The sequence below is a fragment of the Nerophis lumbriciformis genome, linkage group LG05 (genome assembly GCF_033978685.3).
Source record: "Nerophis lumbriciformis linkage group LG05, RoL_Nlum_v2.1, whole genome shotgun sequence".
NCBI lineage: Eukaryota > Metazoa > Chordata > Actinopteri > Syngnathiformes > Syngnathidae > Nerophis > Nerophis lumbriciformis.
In genome coordinates, this window is record NC_084552.2 from 10,027,615 (window position 1) to 10,037,832 (window position 10,218).

The 10,218-nt window shown below is 38.1% G+C and overlaps 1 pseudogene; it reads left to right on the forward strand.

Moving 5' to 3' along the window:
* The first annotated feature begins 1,933 nt into the window (after window positions 1-1,933).
* Window positions 1,934-4,370, forward strand: LOC140678835 (uncharacterized; annotated as a pseudogene).
* Window positions 4,371-10,218: the final 5,848 nt, after the last annotated feature.

The following is a 10,218-nucleotide window of genomic DNA, read 5'->3' on the forward strand; positions in this document are numbered from 1 at the left end:
CTGCCCTTTGTCACCGATTCTGTTCATAACTTTTATGGACAGAATTTCTAGGCGCAGTCAAGGCGTTGAGGGGATCTGGTTTGGTGGCTGCAGGATTAGGTCTCTGCTTTTTGCAGATGATGTGGTCCTGATGGCTTCATCTGGCCAGGATCTTCAGCTCTCACTGGATCGGTTCGCAGCCGAGTGTGAAGCGACTGGGATGAGAATCAGCACCTCCAAGTCTGAGTCCATGGTTCTCACCCGGAAAAGGGTGGAGTGCCATCTCCGGGTTGGGGAGGAGATCTTGCCCCAAGTGGAGGAGTTCAAGTACCTCGGAGTCTTGTTCACGAGTGAGGGAAGAGTGGATCGTGAAATCGACAGGCGGATCGGTGCGGCGTCTTCAGTAATGCGGATGCTGTATCGATCCGTTGTGATGAAGAAGGAGCTGAGCCGGAAGGCAAAGCTCTCAATTTACCGGTCGATCTACGTTCCCATCCTCACCTATGGTCATGAGCTTTGGGTTATGACCGAAAGGACAAGATCACGGGTACTGAAATGAGTTTCCTCCGCCGGGTGGCGGGGCTCTCCCTTAGAGATAGGGTGAGAAGCTCTGCCATCCGGGGGGAGCTCAAAGTAAAGCCGCTGCTCCTTCACATGGAGAGGAGCCAGATGAGGTGGTTCGGGCATCTGGTCAGGATGCCACCCGAACGCCTCCCTAGGGAGGTGTTTAGGGCACGTCCGACCGGTAGGAGGCCGCGGGGAAGACCCAGGACACGTTGGGAAGACTATGTCTCCCGGCTGGCCTGGGAACGCCTCGGGGTCCCACAGGAAGAGCTGGACGAAGTGGCTGGGGAGAGGGAAGTCTGGGCTTCCCTGCTTAGGCTGCTGCCCCCGCGACCTGACCTCGGATAAGCGGAAGAAAATGGATGGATGGATGGCAAGTCAAAATTTTATAAGAAAAACTGAACATTTGTGCAATTTTATGAAAAGAGTCGCAATTTTACTCAATAACAGTCGCAGTTTTACAAGAAAACTTAAAAATGTTGGCAACATTACAATAATAATCGGAAATTTACTTGGCAAAATGATGACAAAATTCATAATTTTACTCAAAAAAATTTGATAAATGTCAGAATTTTCTATGACAAATGTCACCATTTTGCATTAAAAAGTAATAATTTTACATACAAAAGTAATTCATTTTAAAAGAAAATCTTGCAATATTACAGAAACAGAAATAATAAGAGAAATTGTTCCCAATTTTATAAGAAAAAAGTCGACACATGAGAAAAATATTTATATATTTTATTTTTTTGAATTTTTTGTTGGTAATTGGTTTTTAATCTTAAATATTTACTTCAAGTTATTACAGTATGTCTCTACATACATTTATTTTTTTATTTTGGCCAAAGGGGGCACATTTCATTTTAACTCGCACTTACAGATGTAGCGACCAACTGTAGTTACTGACAGTGGGTTTCTGAAGTGTTCCATGTGGTGATATCCTTTACACACTGATGTTGCTTGTTGCTCTGATCCAAGGTCACAGGCATGCTGCTTACATGCAGTGATTTCTCCAGATTCTCTGAACCTTTTGATGATATTACAGACCGTAGATGGTGAAATCTCTAAATTCCTTGCAATAGCTGCTTGAGAAATGTTGTTCTTAAACAATTTGCTCAGGCATTTGTTGACAAAGTGGTGACCCTCGCCCCGTCCTTGTTTGTGAACGACTGAGCATTTCATGGAAGCTGCTTTTATACCCAATCATGACACCCACCTGTTCCCAATTAGCCTGTTCACCTGGGGGATGTTCCAAATAAGTCTTTGATGAGCATTCCTCAACTCTCTGTCTTTTTTGCCACTTGTGCCAGCTTTTTTGAAACATGTTGCAGGCATCAAATTGCAAATGAGCTAAAATGTGCAAAAAATAAGAAAGTTTCTCAGTGTGAACATGAAATATCACCACAAGATGATTTGTGGAACGTGTGATGATGGAGGCTGCGAAGAAGAAGAAGAAGTGAAAGATGAAGAAGTTAAAGAAGGAAAAGGAGAAGGAAAAGTTGAAGGACTAGAAGGAGAAGGCAGAAGTAGGAGGACAGAGAAGTTGAAGGAAATGAAAGAATTGCTATGGGAAGAAGAACATGTAGAAGGAGGAGAAAGAGTAGAAGAACAAGCAGTAAAAACAGTCGGACTAGAAAAAGTACGCGGAGGAGAAGAATAGAAGCAGAAGGAGAAGAAGTAGAGGAAAACGAAGTAGGACGACAAAGAGAAAGAGTTAAATAATGAGAAGGAAAAGAAATTGAAGGAGAAGGTGACAAAGGGGAAGGAAAAGAAGGAGAACAAGTAGAAGGAAGAGAAAGAAAAGGAGAAGAAGTTGACAAAGAGGAAGGAAAAGTAGAAGAAGTAGAAGGAAGTGAAAGAAAAGGAGAAGGAGAAGTTGACAAAGAGGAAGGAGAAGAAGTAGAAAGAAGAGAAGGAGAAGTTGGAGGAGAAGTTGACAAAGAGGAAGGAGAAGAAGGAGAAGAAGTAGAGGGAAGAGAAAGAAAAGGAGGAGAATGAGACGTTGACAAAGAGGAAGGAAAAGAAGGAGAAGAAGTAGAAGGAAAAGAAAGAAAAGGAGGAGAATGAGAAGTTGACAAAGAGGAAGGAAAAGAAGGAGAAGAAGTACAATGAAGAGAAAGAAAAAGAGAAGAAGGAGAAGTTGACAAAGAGGAAGGAAAAGGAGAAGAAGTACAAGGAAGAGAAAGAAAAGAAGGAGAAGTTGGAGGAGAAGTTGACAAAGAGGAAGGAAAAGAAGGAGAAGAAGTAGAAGGAAAAGAAAGAAAAGGAGGAGAATGAGAAGTTGACAAAGAGGAAGGAAAAGAAGGAGAAGAAGTACAACGAAGAGAAAGAAAAAGAGAAGAAGGAGAAGTTGACAAAGAGGAAGGAAAAGGAGAAGAAGTACAAGGAAGAGAAAGAAAAGAAGGAGAAGTTGGAGGAGAAGTTGACAAATGGGAAGGAAAAGAAGGAGAAGAAGTAGAAGGAAGAGAAAGAAGAGAAGGAGAAGTTAAAGGAGAAGTTGACAAAGAGGAAGGAGAAGAAGGAGAAGAAGTAGAAGGAAGAGAAAGAAAAGGAGGAGAATGAGAAGTTGACAAAGAGGAAGGAAAAGAAGGAGAAGGAAGAGAAAGAAAAAGAGGAGAATGAGAAATTGACAAAGAGGAAGGAAAAGAAGGAGAAGAAGTAGAAGGAAGAGAAAGAAGAGAAGGAGAATGAGAAGTTGGCAAAGAGGAAGGAAAAGAAGGAGAAGAAGTAGAAGGAAGAGAAAGTAAAGGAGAAGAAGGAGAAGTTGACAAAGAGGAAGGAAAAGAAGGAGAAGAAGTAGAAGGAAGAGAAAGAAAAGGAGGAGAATGAGAAGTTGACAAAGAGGAAGGAAAAGAAGGAGAAGTACAATGAAGAGAAAGAAAAAGAGAATAAGGAGAAGTTGACAAAGAGGAAGGAAAAGAAGGAGAAGAAGTAGAAGGAAGAGAAAGAAAAGGAGGAGAATGAGAAGTTGACAAAGAGGAAGGAAAAGAAGGAGAAGTACAATGAAGAGAAAGAAAAAGAGAAGAAGGAGAAGTTGACAAAGAGGAAGGAAAAGGAGAAGTACAAGGAAGAGAAAGAAGAGAAGGAGAAGTTAGAGGAGAAGTTGACAAAGGGGAAGGAAAAGAAGGAGAAGAAGTAGAAGGAAGAGAAAGAAGAGAAGGAGAAGTTAAAGGAGAAGTTGACAAAGAGGAAGGAGAAGAAGGAGAAGAAGTAGAAGGAAGAGAAAGAAAAGGAGGAGAATGAGAAGTTGACAAAGAGGAAGGAAAAGAAGGAGAAGAAGTAGAAGGAAGAGAAAGAAAAAGAGGAGAATGAGAAGTTGACAGAGGAAGGAAAAGAAGGAGAAGAAGTAGAAGGAAGAGAAAGAAAAAGAGGAGAATGAGAAGTTGGCAAAGAGGAAGGAAAAGAAGGAGAAGAAGTAGAAGACAGAGAAAGTAAAGGAGAAGAAGGAGAAGTTGACAAAGAGGAAGGAAAAGAAGGAGAAGAAGTAGAAGGAAGAGAAAGAAAAGGAGGAGAATGAGAAGTTGACAAAGAGGAAGGAAAAGGAGAAGTACAATGAAGAGAAAGAAAAAGAGAAGAAGGAGAAGTTGACAAAGAGGAAGGAAAAGGAGAAGAAGTAGAAGGAAGAGAAAGAAAAGGAGGAGAATGAGAAGTTGACAAAGAGGAAGGAAAAGAAGGAGAAGAAGTACAATGAAGAGAAAGAAAAAGAGAAGAAGGAGAAGTTGACAAAGAGGAAGGAAAAGGAGAAGAAGTACAAGGAAGAGAAAGAAGAGAAGGAGAAGTTGGAGGAGAAGTTGACAAAGGGGAAGGAAAAGAAGGAGAAGAAGTAGAAGGAAGAGAAAGAAGAGAAGGAGAAGTTAAAGGAGAAGTTGACAAAGAGGAAGGAGAAGAAGGCGAAGAAGTTGAAGGAAGAGAAAGAAAAGGAGGAGAATGAGAAGTTGACAAAGAGGAAGGAAAAGAAGGAGAAGAAGTAGAAGGAAGAGAAAGAAAAAGAGGAGAATGAGAAGTTGACAGAGGAAGGAAAAGAAGGAGAAGAAGTAGAAGGAAGAGAAAGAAAAAGAGGAGAATGAGAAGTTGGCAAAGAGGAAGGAAAAGAAGGAGAAGAAGTAGAAGAAAGAGAAAGTAAAGGAGAAGAAGGAGAAGTTGACAAATAGGAAGGAAAAGAAGGAGAAGAAGTAGAAGGAAGAGAAAGAAAAGGAGGAGAATGAGAAGTTGACAAAGAGGAAGGAAAAGAAGGAGAAGTACAATGAAGAGAAAGAAAAAGAGAAGGAGAAGTTGACAAAGAGGAAGGAAAAGAAGGAGAAGAAGTAGAAGGAAGAGAAAGAAAAGGAGGAGAATGAGAAGTTGACAAAGAGGAAGGAGAAGAAGTAGAAGAAAGAGAAAGAAAAAGAGAAGAAGGAGAAGTTGATAAAGAGGAAGGAAAAGGAGAAGAAGAAGTAGAAGGAAGAGAAAGAAGAGAAGGAGAAGTTGGAGGAGAAGTTGACAAAGGGGAAGGAAAAGAAGTAGAAGGAAGAGAAAGAAAAGGAGGAGAAACAAGTTGGAGGACAAAGAGAAGAAGTTAAAGAAGGAGAAGTTAGAGAGGGAAACACAGAAGGAGAAGAAGACGTTGAAAATGAGAAGTTAGAGGAGGAAAAGGAGAAGGAGAAATAAAGAAGTTGAAGAAGGAGAAATTATTGGAGAAAGAAAAGAATAAGGAGAAGTAGGAGGACAAAGAAAAGAAGGAGAGGGATGTGAAGTAGAATTGAAGAAGAAGAAGAAGTGTGAGTTGTTACTTCCTATAAAACATCTTTCCAAAGCTGCAAAGACGTGTAAAACACAAGAGGTCTCACTCCTCCTCCTCCTTCTTTAGATGGAGGACAGAGGCGGTCTCCCATGGCGACAACTGAGCTTAATGCTATCTCCTAACCCCGCCCCCTTATCTCCTAACCCCGCCTCCAAGGTCCAACACAGCTATCAGCTGCCTGCACTTTTTGACTATTTATGTCGGACAAGGTCAGCCACGTTTAGAGTTGGCGCTGATGCGATAGCGGCGGGTAGGAGCCATCGATCGGCGGCTGATTTATTGACCCGGCCTCCGCTTTTCTGTATCGCCGACGACGCCACCGTCTGGCTCACAGCAGAACTTCATGTTCAACACAAACTTTGCCATGGCACAAATGTTATTTTGTTAATGCTTAGCACAATATTGGCTTGTGTGTGTGTGTGTGTGTGTGTGTGTGTGTGTGTGTGTGTGTGTGTGTGTGTGATATTAATGATGCATACTGAAAAGTCAAATGACATAGAAGCCATTTTAATTTATTTTTTTCATTTTATTCTAGTTAAACCAATCCAATATTGAACAGTTTTTTTTATTTTTTATTATTATTAGTGTTATTAGTATTATGTATACTAACTAACTAACTAACTAACTAACTAACTAACTTCCTGGTATACTGACTAACTTCATAGTTAGCATAACTTTATAATATGCTGGCTAACTTCCTGGTAGCTTAGCTAACTTCCGAGTACTCTGGCTAACTTCCTGGTAGCGTCACTAACTTCATAGTTAGCATAACTTTATAGTATACTGACTAACTTCCTTGTCCATCCATCCATCCAACCATCTTATTCCGCTTATCTGAGGTCAGGTCGCGGGGGCAGCAGCCTAAGCAGAGAAGCCCAGACTTCCCTTGGCTAACTTCCTTGTAACTTAGCTAACTTCCTGGTAGCCTCACAAACTTAAAGCTAACATAACTTTATAGTATACTGACTAACTTCCTGGTAGCCCAGCTAACTTAAAGCTAACATAGCTTTATAGTATACTGATTAACTTCATTGTAGCTTAGCTAACTACATAGTACTCTGGCTAACTTCCTGGTAGCCTCACTAACTTCATAGCTAGCATAACTTTAAAGTATACTAACTAACTTCCTTGTAGTTTAACTAACTTCCTGGTAGCCCAGCTAACTTAAAGCTAACATAACTTTATAGTATACTGATTAACTTCCTTGCAGCTTAGCTAACTTCATAGTTAGCATAACTTTAAAGTATACTGACTAACTTCCTGTATGTGTTTGGTTCCTAAGCTCACTTTTTGCCATCACTTCCTGTGTCTTAAGCGCACTTCCTGTTATCAATTCCTGTTCCTTAAGATCAGTTCCTGTTTTTTTAAACTAACTTCCTGTCATCTCTTCCTGATTCTTAAGATCACTTCCCGTTTTTTTTTTAAGCTAACTTCCTGCCATCGCTTCCTGTTTCTTAAGATCATTTCTTGTTTTTTTAAACTAACTTCCTGTCATCTCTTCCTGATTCTTAAGATCACTTCCTGTTTTTTTTTAAGCTAACTTCCTGCCATCTCTTCCTGTTTCTTAAGATTATTTCTTGTTTTTTTAAACTAACTTCCTGACATCTCTTCCTGCTTGTTATAATTACTTCCTGTTTTTGTTTTTTTAAACTAACTTCCTGCCATCTCTTCCTGTTTCTTAAGATTGCTTCCTGTTTTTTTAAGCTAACTTCCTGCCACCTCTTCCTGTTTCTTAAAATCACTTCTTGTTTTTTTAAACAAAGTTCCTGCCATCTCTTCCTGTTCCTTAAGATCACTTCTTGTCTTTTTAAACTAACTTCCTGCCATCTCTTCCTGTTTATTAATGTCACTTCCTGTTTTTTTAAACTAACTTCCTGTCATCTCTTCCTGCTTCTTATAATTACTTCCTGTTTTTTTTTAAGCTAACTTCCTGCCATCGCTTCCTGTTTCTTAAGATCATTTCTTGTTTTTTTAAACTAACTTCCTGCCGTCTCTTCCTGTTTATTAATGTCACTTCCTGTTTTTTTAAACTAACTTCCTGTCATCTCTTCCGGCTTTTTAAGATCACTTCCTGTTTTTTTAAGCTAATCTTCCTGCCATCTCTTCCTGTTCGTTATGATCACTTCCTGTTTTTTTAAGCTAACTTCCTGTCATCTCTTCCTGCTTCTTATGATTACTTCCTGTTTAAAAAAAACAAAAAAAAACTTCCTGCCATCTCTTCCTGTTCCTTAAGATTACTTCCTGTTTTGTTTTTGTTTTTAAACTAACTTCCTGCCATCTCTTGCTGTTCCTTAAGATTACTTCCTGTTTTTTAAAGCTAACTTCCGGTCATCTCTTCCTGCTTCTTATGATTACTTCCTGTTTAAAAAACAATACCTTCATGCCATTTCTTCCTGTTTCTTAAGATTACTTCCTGTTTTTTAAGATAACTTCCTGTCATCTCTTCCTGTTTCTTATGATCATGTCCCGTTTTAAAAAAAAACTAACTTCCTGTCATCTCTTCCTGCTTCTTATGATTACTTAATGTTTTTTTAAGCTTACTTCCTGTTTTTTTAAGCTAACTTCCTGTCATCTCTTTCTGCTTCTTATGATTACTTCCTGTTTTTTTTAAACTAAATTCCTGCTTCTTATGATTAATTCCTGTTTTTTTAAACTCACTTCCTGCTTCTTATGATTACTTCCTGTTTAAAAAACAAACAAAAAAACTTCCTGCCATCTCTTCCTGTTCCTTAAGATTACTTCCTGTTTTTTAAAGCTAACTTCCGGTCATCTCTTCCTGCTTCTTATGATTACTTCCTGTTTAAAAAAAAATACCTTCATGCCATTTCTTCATGTTTCTTAAGATTACTTCCTGTTTTTTAAGATAACCTCCTGTCATCTCTTCCTGTTTCTTATGATCACTTCATGTTTGTTTTTTTAAACTAACTTCCTGTCATCTCTTCCTGCTTCTTATGATTACTTAATGTTTTTTTAAGGTAACTTCCTGTCATCTCTTTCTGCTTCTTATGATTACTTCCTGTCTTTTTAAACTAAATTCCTGCTTCTTATGATTAATTCCTGTTTTTTTAAACTAACTTCCTGTCATCTCTTCCTGCTTCTTATGATTACTTCCTGTTTTTTTGAACTAACTTCCTGCTTCTTATGATTACTTCCTGTTTTTTTAAACTATCTTCCTGCCATCTCTTCCTGTTCCTTAAGATCACTTCCTGTTTTTTTAAGCTAACTTCCTGTCATCTCTTCTTGCTTCTTTTGATTACTTCCTGTTTTAATTTTTTTAAACTATGTTCCTGCCATCTCTTCCTGTTTCTTAAGATCACTTCCTGATTTTTTTAAGCTAACTTCCTGTCATCTCTTCCTGCTTCTTATGATTACTTCCTGTTTATAAAAAAAAAAAACTTCCTGCCATCTCTTCCTGTTTTTTAAGATTACTTCCTGTTTTGTTTTTGTTTTTAAACTAACTTCCTGCCATCTCTTCCTGTTCCTTAAGATTACTTCCTGTTTTTTAAAGCTAACTTCCGGTCATCTCTTCCTGCTTCTTATGATTACTTCCTGTTTAAAAAAAAATACCTTCATGCCATTTCTTCCTGTTTCTTAAGATTACTTCCTGTTTTTTAAGATAACTTCCTGTCATCTCTTCCTGCTTCTTATGATTACTAATGTTTTTGTAAGCTTACTTCCTGTTTTTTTAAGCTAACTTCCTGCCATCTCTTCCTGTTCCTTAAGATCACTTCCTGTTTTTTAAGCTAACTTCCTGTCATCTCTTCCTGCTTCTTATGGTTACTTCCTGTTTTAATTTTTTTAAACTATCTTCCTGCCATCTCTTCCTGTTTCTTATGACTTCCTGTTTTGTTTTTAAACTAACTTCCTGCCATCTCTTCCTGTTCCTTAAGATTACTTCCTGTATTTTTAAACTAACTTCCTGCTTCTTATGATTACTTCCTGTTTTTTTAAACTATCTTCCTGCCATCTCTCCCTGTTCCTTAAGATCACTTCCTGTTTTTTAAGCTAACTTCCTGTCATCTCTTCCTGCTTCTTATGGTTACTTCCTGTTTTAATTTTTTTAAACTATCTTCCTGCCATCTCTTCCTGTTTCTTATGACTTCCTGTTTTGTTTTTAAACTAACTTCCTGCCATCTCTTCCTGTTCCTTAAGATTACTTCCTGTTTTTAAGCTAACTTCCTGTCATCTCTTCCTGCTTCTTATGATTACTTCCTGTTTTCATTTTTTTAAACTAACTTCCTGCCATATCTTCCGGTTTCTTAAGATTACTTCCTGTTTTGTTTTTGTTTTTAAACTAACTTCCTGCCATATCTTCCTGTTTCTTAAGATTACTTCCCGTTTTGTTTTTGTTTTTAAACTAACTTCCTGCCATCTCTTCCTGTTTCTTAAGATTACTTCCTGTTTTTTTAAGCTAACTTCCTGTCATCTCTTCCTGCTTCTTATGATTACTTCCTGTTTTCATTTTTTTTCAAACTAACTTCCTGCCATATCTTCCTGTTTCTTAAGATTACTTCCTGTTTTGTTTTTGTTTTTAAACTAACTTCCTGCCATCTCTTCCTGTTCCTTAAGATTACTTCCTGTTTTTTAAAGCTAACTTCCGGTCATCTCTTCCTGCTTCTTATGATTACTTCCTGTTTAAAAAAAAAAAATACCTTCATGCCATTTCTTCCTGTTTCTTAAGATTATTTCCTGTTTTTTAAGATAACTTCCTGTCATCTCTTCCTGTTTCTTATGATCACTTCCTGTTTTTTTTTAAACTAACTTCCTGTCATCTCTTCCTGCTTCTTATGATTACTTAATGTTTTTTTAAGCTTACTTCCTGTTTTTTTAAGGTAACTTCCTGTCATCTCTTTCTGCTTCTTATGATTACTTCCTGTTTTTTTAAACGGAATTCC